Below are 16,921 nucleotides of genomic sequence, written 5' to 3'. Positions count from 1 at the left end.
CCATATTCATGCTTTGTATTCTCGAGATTGGAAGGATCCAACAATGAAGCACCCTAAAGAAATTTTGTTGTTGCTTCAAAGTAAGGCCTGTGACAATATGTCCACCATCTCCTATAGCCTACAACATCTATTTCTAGCAAAATTAAACTCCTAAAGTAGTTATATTTTTAAACAAATTTCATCAAATCACAAAGAAATTTGTATACTAATCAAACCTTCAGTCTGTATTCAATGTGTTTTAAATTCTTGGCCTCTTTTAATGCAATATTTCCTCCAAGTTGCCCAAATTCTCTCCTAGCAAGACTTGTAGCCACTGCTCCTGTTAGATCTCTTCTCGCAACTACAGTAGTTGCAAGAGGCTTTTCACTATGGATTATTGCTCCATGAAAGTTAACAACTTTGCTTGATTCTTTGTTTTTTTGTTGAAAATTTACCATCAGAGCCATCAATTGCTAATCCAACCTTAGTCAACTTAAGAGGATTTTGTTCTCTTGCGTCACCTTCATTTTTGCAGTTTCTTTGTCCCACATTGCCCTCTTCTGCAAAGTATGAAGAGATCATAGTGTGGAAAAAAATCAAGATAAGTTAAATTTATCATTGTTTGAAAAATAACCAAACTCATAGGAAAAGTTTGAAGGAAAATGTAACAAACAAACGCAATTATACAGAAATAACAAAGTACATAGAAAATATTCACCAAGTGGTAATCCAAACAAAAGAAAGGAATTTTAAACACATACCTATGTTAGAGGCATCTTGTTTCATCTTCCATTTTTTTCCCTTGTTTGTATGTTTATTCCCATTACAACACCATTCTCCTTAATCTCTTGGTGCAAAATACATGTACTTGGTTGATTTGCATGCCAGATAATAAATCGAAATATTCTCAAAAAAATTTAACATCACAAATTGACATTCAAAATCATTGCACGCCAAAAAATAAATCAAAATATTCTTAGACATAATTTAAATACTACCCATACACAAGTAATATTTTCCCTTCAATAATCCTTGTAATTTAAACTTGAATGGTACATTATTATATTGTATAACAAAGCTACTTTTACTTGTGAAATGCACAGTAGTTCATTTGCAAATGAAAACTTGGATATGATGAAGGATCCACAATTAGAAGCAAAAATATAGCAACAAACTAGTTTATCACACTAACTAGTGCAAGTAGGATGAGTGGTGGAATTGTTTAAAAATAAATTCATGAACTCATAAATTTAATCCAATTTTTTTTACCATAAAACAACATGTGAGAGAATTTGCTTTCATAGTTAACCAAAGATAGCTAGGAAAGGTAGGAGATAGAGCACACATAGAGGAATTGTGCACTTTAGAATCCCACGGGCCACAAACATTACTTCTTTGTACCTCCATCCATATTTCCAGACAAAGAGAGAGCGAAATGGCCTCACCTTCCGGCTGGGTTTTCTCCCGAAAGGGTTTCCCAGAGAGCATATCTTGTGTCTTATGTGTGTGTGAGCTTATTTTGTTGTTATATACTTTTCTATATAATTTTTATTCTCATGCATGCATTAATTAGAGTGAAATCTATAGATCTAGAAAATAAAGAAAATTGTAATAGTGTAAAATCTCAGTATTTTAATATATTATTATTAAATCTATTGTGACAAACTATCCAGTGGAATATCAACGGAAGTTTACAGATCATTTGGTATCAGAGTAGGTTTCTTTGGCTATTTTGTGGAGATTGCAGGGATCTATATCAGTGGGGACAACAATTGCAAAACCCTAATCATGGTCGATGAATCTGTAAATGAACCTCATGATCATGTAGAGGTGAGGTTTTCGTGGCTTGAACAACAGGTCATGGATATAAATTGAAATCTAAAACTCCTCATGGTATCCCTAAGAAATAAGATGGAGATATTTGGAGAAGATGGGGGTTCAAATGCAAAGGACAAATCAGAATGGGGATTGGGAGATCGGGAAGACACGGAGAACCAGCCAAAGAAACAACCCGGAAAATATCAACCCAATTGGAGTGTCATGAACAAATCCCTGTTCAAAATGGAAGAAAAAGTTGATATCAAGTTGCACCATGGTGATATCGATGCTATGAAGCTGAACCACTTGTTGCAGCAACTGGAAGTTTATTTCAGCATCCATCAAATCGAGGAAGGAAAAAAGATCTCATTTATGTGACTGAAATTTGAGGGCCATGCACTGACTTGGTGGGAGAGCCACACAGAAACCCTAATGTTGGAGTGAGAACCTCCAGTGACTAAGTGGGAGGATTTCAAAACCCTCATTAATTCATATTTTTATCCCATTGGGTACATGGAGGAATAATGGATCTGATGGCATTACTTCAAGCAAAATTTGGGCCAAAGCGTGGAGGATTAAACCACATAATTAAGAAAGATAGCTATAATGTTGGGTATATCTCCAAAGAACCCAGATGTACTCCTCAAGTATTTGGCGGGTCTACACCACCATCTACGTGAGCAAGTGATGTTTTTCAAGCCCAAATCGGTGGACAAGGCTTGTGTATAGGTGAAACACCTGGATAACATAGGCCTACAGAGAGTGCAATCAAGTGGATCGAAGCAAAAGGAGCAACATGAATCTTCTAAGGATGGGAAGAAGTAAGAAGGTAGAAAAGATAAAAATACGGCAGCCACATTATACCAGTGCAAAGATCCTAGCAACCACTACAACATGGATGGACATATATAGGAGAAGTGTTGGAAGTTGCATCCAGAGCTAAACCTGAAGAACATAAAGAAAGATAATAAGAATAAGAATCTCATGGCCACTAAATTGAGAAACCAAGTTGAAAGCATCTCGAACGTGGATAAGAAGATCGTTTGTACATCACTACAAAAGGAGGTGAATCTCAATAGCCTTCAACAATAGGAAGACAAAGAAATGACCAACCTCTTCCATATAAAGGTACAGGTCAAGAAGACAAATATTAATGCTCTATTTGACTCAGGATCAGAGGCGAATCTCATTGCAGCAGAGCTGGTCAAGAAGTTGGGGTTAGAAGTTCGTGATCAACCAAACCCATATCCATTGGGATGGGTAAATAAGGGTGTAGAGCTTAAGGTAACAAACAAGTGCAAAATTAGATTTGTTATCAGTGATGATTTTATTGATGAAGGAGATTTTGATGTAGTTCCCCTTGATGTATGTGGAGTCATGTTTAGTACTCCATACACGTACATGCATGATTCAATATTCATGAGGAGAGATCACCAGTACTATCTCATCAAGTATGGAAAATCGTTCATCATCAACGCGCACAAAGGCAAGTCGAAACTTTCACTCGTAAGTGCCAACCAAGCCAAGAAATTGATCAATTACAGCAAGAAGTGTGTTTTATTATTTTTAAGAGAAAGTGAGTCTAAAGAGGAGTCAGTAAGAGGCAAGGCATCCCTAGAGGGGTGTACTAAGAAACAAAAATACCAATTGGAGGAGTTGTTACATGCATATTGGATGTGTTTCGAGAACATAAAGGGTTACCACCTAAGAGAGAACTGGAGCACAAGATCCAGGTATTGTCAAACTCCCCATGTCCAAATATTAGGTTGTACAGGAAGTTTGTTATAGAAGCAAGTGAGGCGAAGAAATAGTTGTAGCAGCTACTAGAACAAGGTTTCATTTGACTGAGTACATCACCATGTGGGTCACCCATCATCATTGTGCCAAATAAGGATGGGACTTGGCGGATGTGTATAGATTACAGGTCATTGAATAAAATCACGCTCAACAATAGATACCCCTTGCCCAGGATAGAAGATCTTGTTGAGATTGAAACAAGATGATGGAGCTTAGTGAAAAGAGTCGCCTTCACTAAGTGGGCCCGCAGGCAAATTATGGTGCAAGTTCTATTTTTTATCACAGTGTGAGTGATCACAGTGTGAGTGATCACAGTGTGAGTGATCACAGTGTGGGTGACCGAAGTGTGAGTGATCACAATGTGGGTGACCACAGTGTGGGTGATCAAAGTATATTTTTAGACTGGTTGTCAAAAATAGAAAAGTCAAATATTATTGTCTCATAATAATATTTGGACTATAAACTTGATCTTATTCTCTTGGAGCACTTCAGTTTGAGCTACATATGTGGCCCATGCAGCTGTCAGAAGGAAGTACGCTTTTCTTATGAGTCAGTTGAGTTTTTGCATGCATGACTTCAGTTAGAACTCAATCAGTTGAGTTTGGTGGAGTTGATTGTGGAGTTGATGGAGTTGTGTTCAGTTTGACTTGGTTAAACTAGTTGTAGTTAGTCTAACTGCAAATAGACTAATGATGAGTTGTTAAACTAATTATTAACTCATAATACAACTATAGAATACATCAGTTAACTTAGTTTCATGTCAGTGCATGTTCAGTTCAGCAGGGACAAGTGTTAGAGAATCATATTGCTATCAGTTGTGACTATAGTTGTGCATCAGATCTTGCACAATCAAGGGATTGAGTATGCCAATGAGTTTGCTCATGTATTTGCCCAATTTGTAGCTTCTGCTCACATCTTACACATTGTGAGTGATTCTTTGGAGGTGAAATACGAGTTTGGTAGACCATTCTCATTCATTCTTGAGCAGGTATTGAGCAGTGGAGGCAGGCAAGCAGTGGAATAGATTTGGAGATCAGATCTTAGCTGTATTGTGTGTAACAGGTGGAGCTGGTACTGGATTGCTTGTGATAAGCATTGTACTTTGTAATGTTACATGGTCTCAATCATTAATATACAGATAGTGTGGGGTTTTTATCGAGATGGTTTCCCCGGGTTACATACTGTGTTAATGTGTGAATGCTCTTGATGTTTTATTGTTATTGATGTTGCTATATTGATGATCAACGTAGAGGAGCTTATGTATTGTGTATGTATTCCTCAATAGTACATGATCAGGATAATATCTGTTGAATATGTGTTAAATTATTCAAAATTTCTACATGGTATCAGAGCTGTTGATCATCAGATCTACTATTCAGGAAGTGTTTACATTCTATTTCTTCAGGCAGAGTCTGTAATCGGGCCAGGTATCCTCTGGATTCATCCTTCCTTTGGAAGGTGAGATATCCGGTGAATTCCCATACAGTCGATCTCTGTACGAGAAATATTTTGTTCTCACGAATTTTAGATCGGAAGCAGTTGAGTTTGAGCTGGTGGAAATCGAATTTGCAGCAGTGCTGTTGAAAATGTCTTTCAACGGATTGCAAATGTTATTCCAAAGCAAGAGCGACCTGGAGCTCAAGGATAAACTTAGAAACAATAAAGGTGAGAATGGATCTTCATCAAAGGTATCTGATGAAGAGAATTGTGCTTTGGCTGCCAAAGCAAAGAAAGGGAAGAGCAAGAAAGCTTCTCAGTCTGGTGTGAAAGGCAAAAAGCAGGATATGTCCAAGGTGAAGTGTTTTCACTGTCACCAGCATGGACACTATGCCACTAATTGTCCGCAGAAGAAGAAGAACAAGCAGGCTGCTGGATCTTCAGCAGGGGAGGCTCTAGCCTCACAATTTGAGCTTGATTTTTCATTGATCGCATGCTTGGTTTCAAGTGTGATGGGATCAGTGTGGTTCTTGGACAGTGGTGCGTCTTTTCACATGACGGGAGATAGAGATTTGTTCTCTGATCTGGAGGACAAAGATCTTGGAGTGCACATCGAGATGGGCGATGATGGTAGATACAGTGCGACCGGTATCGGTACCATTTCCTTTGAGAGGGAGTCTGGTAAACCCTTCGTATTAAAGGAAGTCATGCATGTTCCAGGATTGACGAAGAATCTCATCTCAGTGGCGATGTTAGAAGACAAGGGGTATGATGTTGTTTTCAGCGAGGGAAAGGCTTTCCTACGCAGCAAGACAACTGGTGAGACCCAGAAGATAGGGGTTCGAGTGAGGAACCTTTATCAGTTGCATGCAGATGGATGCGCAGCAATGGTAGCAAGGCAAAAGGATTGGTGAGCCGAGATGATGGCAAGTTGTGGCACAGGAGATTGGGTCACCTTCACCATGGAGCCTTGAAGATAGTGCAACAGATCACTACAGGGCTTCCTAAAGGCACACTTGCACAGTCAGATTAGTGCAAGGAGTGTACTTTGGGGAAGTTTGTGAAAACCACCTTTCACGAGAAGGATAGTCGTGCCACGACGATCCTTGAGAGAATTCACACAGACGTGTGTGGACCTTTCTCAGTTGCTTCGACAGCAAAACACAGGTATTATGTGATTTTTGTTGATGATTTCTCTCGTAAGTGCTGGATCTTCTTCATGCATAAGAAGAGCGAGACATATTCAAAGTTCTGTGAATTCAAAGCACTGGTCGAGAAGGAGTCGGGGAAGAAGGTGAAGGCTCTTAGGAGCGATAATGGTGGTGAATACATCTCGGACGAGTTCAAGGATTTCTGCAAGGCAGAAGGGATTCGTAGAGAGCTCATAGCTCCCCTTAACCCACAGCAGAGCGGGGTAGCTGAGCGGAAGAACAGAACGATTGTGGGTGCTGCACGGGCAATGTTGCATGATCAAGGCCTACCCGTTCACTTGTGGGCCGAAGCATGCAATACAGCAATTTATGTGCAGAACCGTTGTCCTCATAGGATACTTGGCATGAGTACACCTGAGGAGACTTATTCTGGTAAGAAGCCTGATCTTTCTCATTTGAGGATTTTTGGTGCTAACGTTTACATGCATGCGACGAAGGATGCCAGGAAGAAGTTGGAGCCGACCGCAGAGGTTGGGATATTTGTGGGGTACACTGATACGCCCCACAACTATCGTGTGTATTTTCCAGACAGTGGTAAAACTGCTATGCGCCGAGATATAAAATTTCAGGAGGAGAAAGCCATGAAGTGTTCGCTTGAGAGGGAGCTACACTTGCATGCAGATGAGGAGCTATTAGTTCCTAAGGATGAGCTTCAAGACGTGGATCAGCCATAGGACGAGGTTCATGGAGTGGAAGAGACCACTCATGCAGCGCCAGCCATCAGAGGGCGAAAGCGCTTGACAGAAGCTGAGCGACTGGCTCAAGATGCAGAGAAAGTTGTAGGACCACCTACAACCCAACGCAGGCAGAGACAGTCACCTGATCGATACACTGGATACATGGATCTGATGAGCAAGTGTGTTGTGACTGAGCCATCCTCTTTCGAGGAAGCTGTGGAGGATCCCGCATGGGTAGACGCCATGGTGGAAGAGTATGATTCTATTGTCAGAAACAGTGCATGGGAGATTGTTCCTAGACCGGAAGGGAAATCAGTGGTGGGTTTGAGATGGATCTACAAGGTCAAGCAGGCAGCTGACGGGAATGTGGAGAAGTACAAGGCAAGATTTGTTTCCCGAGGCTTTTCACAGATAGAGGGGATCGATTATGAGGAGACCTTTGCACCTGTCACAAGGTATTCTTCCATACGGACGATTCTTGCTCTCTCAGCGCAGATGGGATGGCACATTCATCAGATGGATGTGAAGACTGCGTTCCTCAATGGAGTCATTGAGGAGGAGGTGTACATTGAGTAGCCCGAAGGCTTTGAGGTCTTTAGCAGCGAGTCGCATGTGTGTAGGCTCAAGAGAGCGTTGTATGGGTTGAAGCAAGCACCACGTGCTTGGTACACACAGATAGACAGCTATTTCACAGGACTTGGATTCTCCAAGAGCGAGGCGGATCCTAACCTATACCAGATTGTGGTGGAGGGTAAGTTGCTTATCATTGTACTGTATGTTGATGATTTGATTCTAACGGGTGATGAGCTGTTGATATTGTCATGCAAGAAGGATCTTGCTACAGAGTTTGAGATGAAGGACTTGGGCCTCCTTCACTATTTCCTAGGATTGGAAATATGGCAGCGTAGTGGTGGACTATTTGTTTTTCAAGGCAAGTATGCTTGGGAGATACTAGAGAAGTTCAACATGCATGGCTGCAAGCCTGTTGATACTCCTCTTCCTGGAGGTTGGAGGAAGGAGGATGCCACTTCGGGAGAAGAAGTGGATGCCACTGTTTATCGATAGTTGGTGGGGTCGCTGATGTATTTGGTCAATACACGACCTGATATATGCTATGCAGTTAACCAGCTTTCACAAGCTATGGTTAAGCCTACCAAGCTCTTCTGGAAGGCGGGCAAGCATGTATTGTGCTACTTGAGAGGCACATTGGGATATGGTTTGTGGTACAGACAGGAGGATGAGGTGAATCTATGTGGCTTCACGGATGCAGATTGGGCAGGGAGCCCAACGGACAGAAAGAGCACATTAGGAGGGGTCTTCAGTATTGGATCGACAACAGTTTCTTGGTATAGTAGGACGCAGAGATCCGTGGCACTCAGTTCAGCGGAGGCCAAGTATATGGCAGCAAGTTTGGCTACATGCGAGGCTATATGGATGAGGAAGATCCTGGTTGGTTTGTTCGGTTCTCATTTGGATCCTACTGTGATTTACTGTGATAACCCAAGTTGCATTAGACTCTCGGCTAATCCTGTATTTCATGATAGATCTAAGCATATTGACATCAGGTACCATCATATCAGAGATTGTGTGCAGTGGAGGATCATGTTGCTTTCATACATTCCAACGGAGGATCAGGATGCTGATATTCTGACGAAGGCTCTCACCAAGAGAAAATTCGAGTACCACCGAGGCAGGATAGGGGTTGCTAATAATCCATATCTTGTCGAGAGGGAGTGTTAATATTGCAACAAGATGATGGAGCTTAGTGAAAAGAGTCGCCTTCACTAAGTGGACCCACAGGCAAATTATGGCGCAAGTTCTATTTTTTATCACAGTGTGAGCAATCACAGTGTGAGTGATCACAATGTGGGTGACCAAAGTGTGAGTGATCACAATGTGGGTGACCACAGTGTGGGTGATCAAAGTCTATTTTTAGACTGGCTGTCAAAAATAGAAAAGTCAAATATTATTGTCTCATAATAATATTTGGACTATAAACTTGATCGTATTCTCTTGGAGCACTTCAGTTTGAGCTACAGATGTGGCCCATGCAGCTGTCAGAAGGAAGTATGTTTTTCTTATGAGTCAGTTGAGTTGTTGCATGCATGACTTCAGTTAGAACTCAATCAGTTGAGTTTGGTGGAGTTGATTATGGAGTTGATGGAGCTGTATTCAGTTTGACTTGGTTAAACTAGTTGTAGTTAGTCTAACTGCAAATAGACTAATGATGACTTGTTAAACTAATTATTAACTCATAATACAACTATAGAATACATCAGTTAACTTAGTTGCATGTCAGTGCATGTTCAGTTCAACAGGGACAAGTGTTAGAGAATCAGATTGCTATCAGTTATGACTATAGTTGTGCATCAGATCTTGCACAATCAAGGGATTGAGTATGCCAATGAGTTTGCTCATGTATTTGCCCAGTTTGTAGCTTCTACTCACGTCTTACACATTGTGAGTGATTCTTTGGAGGTGAAATACGAATTTGGTAGACCATTCTCATTCATTCTTGAGCAGGTATTGAGCAGTGGAGGCAGGCAAGCAGTGGAATAGATTTGGAGATCAAATCTTAGCTGTATTATGTGTAACAGGTGGAGCTGGTACTGGATTGCTTGTGATAAGCATTGTACTTTGTAATGTTACATGGTCTCAATCATTAATATACAGATAGTGTGGGGTTTTTAGCGAGATGCTTTCCCCGGGTTACATACTGTGTTAATGTGTGAATGCTCTTGATGTTTTATTGTTATTGATGTTGCTATATTGATGATCAACGTAGAGGAGCTTATGTATTGTGTATGTATTCCGCAATAGTACATGATCAGGATAATCTCTGTTGAATATGTGTTAAATTATTCAAAATTTCTACAGATCTGCTAGATCAGTCGTAGCAAGCAAAGAATTTCACCAAGCTTGATTTGAAGTCTAGATAACAACAGGTTTGAGTCAAAGAAGAACATACATGAAAGTTTGTCTTCAAAACCAGGAAAGGTTTGTATGAGTGGTTAGTTATGCTATTTGGCCTAAGTAATGCACCCTTTACATTTATGAGATTAATGAATGATGTACTTCAACCTTTTATAGATTCATGTTTTATTGTCTATTTGGATGATATAATGGTATATAGTGCTACCTGAGATGAGTATATGTCACATTTGACTCAGGTGTTAGAAACATTGATGAAGCACTCGCTACTACCCTACCTACAATAAGGAGCTTTATGCCATGGTGCAATATGTGAAGAAGTGGAAGTACTATCTGATGGGAAAGGAGATAGTAATCCACATAGATCACCAGTTGTTACAATACTTGTAGGCCTAGAATAAGCTACAACAGACTAGGCACTACAAGTGGATGGGGTTTTTACAACAGTTTCATTTGGTGATCAAGTATAAGAAGGGTAGCACAAAAAAGTTGGTTGATATGCTTTCAAGGCCACTCACATTAAAGATTACATCTTTGGGTACTCTTATGCACATGGATTCATTCACCCATGATGCATACAAAGAGGCATATTTAGAAGATAAAGACTTCAAGGAGATGTATCAACAGTTGCAGATTCAGAGTCATGTGCACGATGGTGATAGTAGCGTTGACTACCATCTGCAAAATGGGTTACTCTATAAGTTGGATAAGCTATGTGTTCCAAAAGGTGAGTGTTTTCACTGACTAGAGAGGCTCACACCTACAAGGTTGTAGTGCACTTTGGTGTAGGGAAGACTGTGGCTAACTTGCAAAGATATGTGTATTGGCCCAAGATGCAAGATCATGTATCTAGGTTCATAAGAGGATGCATGTTTTATTGTACCAGAAAGACTAGCAATAGAAAATAAGGTCTGTGTCATCCCTTACCTACACCTACTCGTCCTTGGGAAAGTATTTCCATGGACTTTGTGGGAGGTTTACCAACAACCAAGGAGGGACATTACTACCATTTTGTGGTATTTGATAGGTTCAACAAGATGTGTGTTCTGATCCCTTATAAAAATATTGTTAGCAAACAAGAAGCAGCAAACTTGTCCTTGTGACAGGTCTGGGTGCACTTTGGGATACCAAGAAGCATCATTCTAGACAGGGACACAAGATATCTCAGTGCATTATGGACTACATTGTGGGAGAAGATGGACACAAAGTTGAAGATATATACAACATTCCATCCACAAACAAATGGGCAGACAGAAGTAGTCAATAGGGCTTTGGTGCAACTTCTCAGGGGATACAACTAGAAGAATCCTAAAACCTAGAATTAAAATCTAGTATATATATCATTATTATAACAGAGCAGTCTACACTTGTATAGGAAAGTCCCCATTTGAGACCTGTTTTGGATATTTTCCACCTTCACCTTTGGATATTTCTTATGGGAAACAAGGAGGAGTGACGAAATTTCTTATTGTAGATGATTTGAGGGATGAAAAATTTATAGAGAATATCAGGCAGATCCATCTACATGTACAAGAAATGTTGCAGAATTCACAGGAGAAGTATAAGGACAGCCATGATCAAAATGGAATAGAGAAATCATTCAAGGTGGGAGACAAAGTGTGGCTACAGTTGAACAAGGAGATGTTATAGTGGCCTGGTAAGAAAATCAAGGCCCTAAGGTATGGTCCCTTTGAGATACTGGAAAAGGTGGGCGATAATGTTAGATGAGGAAGAGGAATGGGTCCTACCTTCTGTGGAGCATTTTGCACCAGACACTCAAGCAAAGTTGGCAGAAGATACAGTTTTGCAGAAGAGGTCCAGAACTAAAAGACACGGGCAGCATGAACTTTGGAACATTGGGTTGAAGGGACAACTTCCAAGAAAAGCTAAATGGTACACCAGAGAGAAGGTGGAGGAAACATTTCCTCACCTCATTCAGTAAAATATTTTGGGGACCAAAAGCCTGCAAAAATGGGGAGGTGTGATCCAAATTGGATTATTATATTTTTGGTCATCCATATCGATTCATTTAGAGGGGAAATAGTGGAGGATTCATCTCATAGGACCGTTATTACTGGCGGGACCCAGTTTGGTGAAATTGGGTCTAAAACCTTCTAGGGGCGTTTTGAGCCATAAAATGACATTTTTTGGGGGTAAAACTTTGTCACATTATCATGGCACCTTTCCATGTTATTCTACAAACAAATACCTTTCCAACGGCGCAATAAGCAAATCAATCAGAGTAAGTATGCAAAAGTTATTCCAGTAAAAAAAATTGACCTTCCTATTTTCACACCTATAGTTCGAGAGGGTGCCACATCAACTGCCATTATTTATGGACAATGGGCTAGCCATGAATTTTTGACATAAAATAATTTAAAAGAGTCTATATTGTAACTCTAGTTAATATTTGATGTAATCAAAATTAACCACTAGTAGGCTATCGGGCTATGTTATAACCAGGCCGCTAGGAGGAAGAGGAATTCCATTCTTTCGAGAGCATTTTGTTCAATAGATGAGAAAATATAGCTAGGAGAGATAGGAGGTAGAGAACACAGAGAGGATTTATGCATTGTAGTAGCCCACGATCCACATGCATTACCTCTTTGTATTTGTATCGATATTTCCATACAGAAAAAGAGAACAAAGCAACCTCACCTTCCCGCTAGGTTTTCTCCAAAAAGGGTTTCCCAGAGATAATATCTTGTGTCTTATGTGTGTGTGAGCTTATTTTTTCATTCTCTAATTTTTTGTATAATTTCTATTCGCACGCATGCACTAATTACATTAAAATCTACATATCTAGAAATTAAACAAAATTGTAATAGTGTAAAATATCAGTATTGTAATATATTATTATAAGATCTGTTGTGACAAACTATCTAGTGGAATGTCCATGGTGGTTTATGGATCAAGTTGTTTGTGGAAGCATCCACATAAATTTAATTTTTAGGATTACCCCTCTTCTTTTAACCTAGGCGATCTAAGCAGCTTTAAGTATGCGTTGGCTCTACTTGTGAGAGCCAAAATTAGTGTTTTCACGTTGAGTTGCTTTATCTTGTTGGCCAAGATCATATGCTTTCCTTTTATATTATTTTAGGGTAGGATTTTCTCAATAACCCTGTTGTTCATGTGATATAATTTTCTACTCCATGATATACTAATTTCATCTTTGAAATAGTACATACAATATCTCAAAAGAAAATGTTTGAGTAGTAAGCTAACACCTTCACACCCACCTTTGAGGACATTAACAAAGAATTCTAGGAGACCACATAATACATGTCCAATCCCTCTATCAATGCTATCTGAAGTTGTATCGTTGATCGTCTTCACCAGAATGTCGCACCTGTTAATAATTTTTGCACCAATTTTGCAAAACAAGGTTTGATATTTAAATTCACCCTACTAGGTTACATATACCTAAATGGCATTATTTATATGAGAGATGGTTGTAGAATGTAGGATTTATAAGATTCTAGTGATATTTCAAGGGATAATGAGTACAAAATGAAACTGTGATTTTAATATCTTTCACTTACTATCTAGCACTCATGTTTGTGTATACGACAATTTGTCAATTTCTTTTCTAGCGAATGGAAATAGAGCACTCAATTGGAACAGAACACAAAATTATGATGTTCTAGACAAATTAAGTCATTGGAGAACCATATGTTATCTCAAAGAAAAAACATGATAATAAAAAATATCTAAGCTAATATAAATTAACACAATCACTTAAATGTATTCACCACATCCTACTTCTCAAGCACTGCTAACTATAATTAGTTGTATGAAGTACTTTTCATAATACAAAAGGTAGTTCCTTACGTGAAAGACCACAATGAGTCCAAGATATGAAAAAATAGAAGAACAAACCTTCAATTATCATCTCAGAAGGTTCATATATAATGTATTCCATGTTTGAATGGACTATCCCATACAGTGAAGAATTACCTCTACCAACAACAAGCCACTCAATACATCCTCAGTTGCTTGATTGATCAAACCATTGATGGCCAACAATCTTTGAAAAACCCTCCTCTACTTTGAGTCTGGAAGTTAAATTTAAAGAAGTGTAATGAATGACAAATACTCCTTTGATTACATTCTCTATATACTAGACTAAATACCAGCAATCTTTCAATTATTAGAGCCCATTTATAGTCAAACAAACTTGTTGATGCATAAGAAAGCTCTTCATCAAATTCTTTCAAATTACCTTGCTAAAGCTCCATTAGCATAAGAAATCTATACAATGCCCCAATGTAATGGAATGGCGCTCTTCAATGAAAGGATTAAGAGCTATCTTACTGCTAGTGAAATTTCTACCTTTTATTGGTTATATATAGAATCTAATTTCTTATTTATGAAAATATAAAAAAGCATCAAGATTTTATCACCATCAACTAGCTCAACACCCCTTTTCTCTGGGGATGACATATAGAAATTAACTAGTATGTCTACATCACCATCCAAGCTTGCACACCTTTTCAAAATTAGTTACTATGTAATAAAAAAACAATAAGACAAAGAAAAATAGGTACTAGCTTCCATTATAGTAAACACAGAGGACAAGAAAATCACCTTTTTCCAACATCATCCCCTCCAAATCCATTGGGAGTGACCTTCTCCTTCTACACAAAGTTAGTCCCGACACTATCATTGAGCCCTCCCTCACCTTCCCTGCCAGATTTCCTGATATTCACTTCAATACCCTCCAAAAATTGTTGTAATGTATACAATTTTTTTCACCTACTCCATTTACTCCATCTACCACCACTCCTTCAATAGGAGGTCCCAACTTCTACACTCTAGGCCTTGTTCCCATAATAATTTTGCATGCAAATGATTGTATTGAAAGATAAATGTCAATGATTCAGTATATAAATATAAAACAATAGTCAAGACTCAAGATTCATTGGTAAGGTGGCTCAATCAACTTCAAAAACATTCCCAATATAGTGAATTTAGAAAACAAGTACAAGTTAAAGAAATCTATCAAACGTTACACATAATTCCTAGATTTCCATAATGAGACATTAAACACACTTACTTGAGTGAACTTGAAATATGCATATAATAATTAGATTCTGTTGTTGGCATGCCTTTGTTCTTACTCTGGACCATCCAGTGAACTTGTGGAGTATTCAAGATACCCATGTCAACTTCCATCACTCCTTTTACAACCCCAATGCCCTTCAGAAGTAGTCATAAATATTATTTTCTAGTCATATATTTAACAGTTACTTTACTGTGCCTATAAAATTATGCTAGTCATATATTTAGCATTGAGTAGTTCTTGTCCACTAGGCCTTACATCTCTTGCCACAAGTATCACCCCAGATTATGCCTCCCCACATAACATGCCTTTATTTTTTATGAACTCATCAATCAAATGAAAAAAACCAATGAAATCAATGAGCTAGAGAAATTCAAGGAATGATTTTGTAACCAAGTACTACTAGAACACAAATAAGGATGCCAGTTTACTAAACTAAAAATATCATACCTACAACCTCAATTGAATACAAATAAGTACAAATAAATATGGTCTTATTGTCAAGAACAAAGCTCACATGTTCAAAATCCCTACATTGACAACATTTGTGATGACATCTGCAAAGGGCTTCCATTCTTGGGTCAACATGCCACCTCCCGGATTTGCCACCTTCACACCATTGTCAGATGTTGGATTATGTGAGGTTGTGATCATTAATCTAGTAACAGATCTAGTTTTCAATGACCTTAGAGTAGCCATAACACCAACCATGAATACATTTGATGACAAAAGAAATCCATTATATCGAAACCTTGCTATCCGATAAAAAACATCGATTCATATAAAATTGTAAACAAAATATTTAAAATATAAAAAAATGGAAGGAACCATAATGACACATCTCCTAAGGAAAAAAAGAGCGCCAAAATCCCATTTGTAGAAACAATTTGAAACTGACATTTAATACTTTATTTTATGCACAATACAAATAATATACAAGGCTTGACCTCATAACAACTTGCTAATAAATTTCAACCACTAATTATTAAACATTTTTGTACCAAGGGACACATTTAACATCATAGGTAGGGAAAGTTCAATCAACAATTGTATTTTTGTGTGTGTTTGTGTAACACTTGGGTACCGAGGGACACATTCAACATCACAGGTAGGGGAAGAGAAGGTACATCAATAGATGTATTTGTGTAACACTTTGGTACCAAGGGACACAATATACATCACAAGTAGGGGAAGGGAAGGTCCATCAACAATTTTATTTGTGTGTGTTTGTGTATCACTTGGGTGGACAAATTTTTAAATAATGTTAATTTTTTAGATCTATCTCAAGGAGGCCATGACAATATAATTGGGTCAACAAAAATGGGGTTCTGTTATAGCCCCCACAACAGTTTGATTCCTCAAACAATTGGATGGAACATTTCCATAAGGGAGCCATTGATAATAAATTGAGACATGATGGCTACTCAGTTATGCTGATTGACTGAGTGGTCACATGCCAAAAATACCATGTGACAAACCTTTGGTTCCATCAAATACCATTAATAAACTTTCAACTGCATTGTATTTTTAAATAGTAGCATGTGGGATAAACTTTGAAGGAAGGAAAAACAATGATAATTGAAGTATGGAATAGGAATATTCAAACTTGTCTACATTTTGAATCCAAAAAGTGATCGTCTTTTGGATTCAAAACATCGATAGCTTTCAAATAAAACTGTAAAATTATTTATCTGTAAAACACAACATCATTATAGAGAATTTGAGTTCTTCATCTGCAAAAGCACAACATAGAAAGCTAAAATCTACCAATATTCAAACCTTGAAGTGAGCAACTTCTTTCTCTTTGTCAGTAAAGACACCCATTGATTCAATCACATACTCTGCGTTGACCTCACCCTATGGTATTTCCTCAGGATTTATACAGTTTTGAAACTAAAATGCAAACAGTTTGAAAAATGGTAATAAATAGGAAATGTTAGCACACACACTCTATTCATGCCTAAGATTAAGCAATAATTGACCTACGAAACATTTTTATTGATTTCCAT

At 38.4% G+C, this 16,921-nt stretch overlaps 1 pseudogene; it reads right to left on the bottom strand.

Annotated features, from left to right (window-relative positions):
* Positions 1-14,902: 14,902 nt before the first annotated feature.
* On the bottom strand, positions 14,903-16,412 carry LOC149182053 (phosphoacetylglucosamine mutase-like; annotated as a pseudogene).
* Between the last annotated feature and the right edge of the window lie 509 nt (positions 16,413-16,921).

The sequence above is a fragment of the Pinus tabuliformis genome, chromosome 3_2 (assembly GCF_031772625.1).
Source record: "Pinus tabuliformis cultivar Carrire ecotype Pingquan chromosome 3_2, CPIR1, whole genome shotgun sequence".
Classification (NCBI taxonomy): Eukaryota; Viridiplantae; Streptophyta; class Pinopsida; order Pinales; family Pinaceae; genus Pinus; species Pinus tabuliformis.
This window is presented reverse-complemented; position numbering and strand designations above follow the sequence as displayed.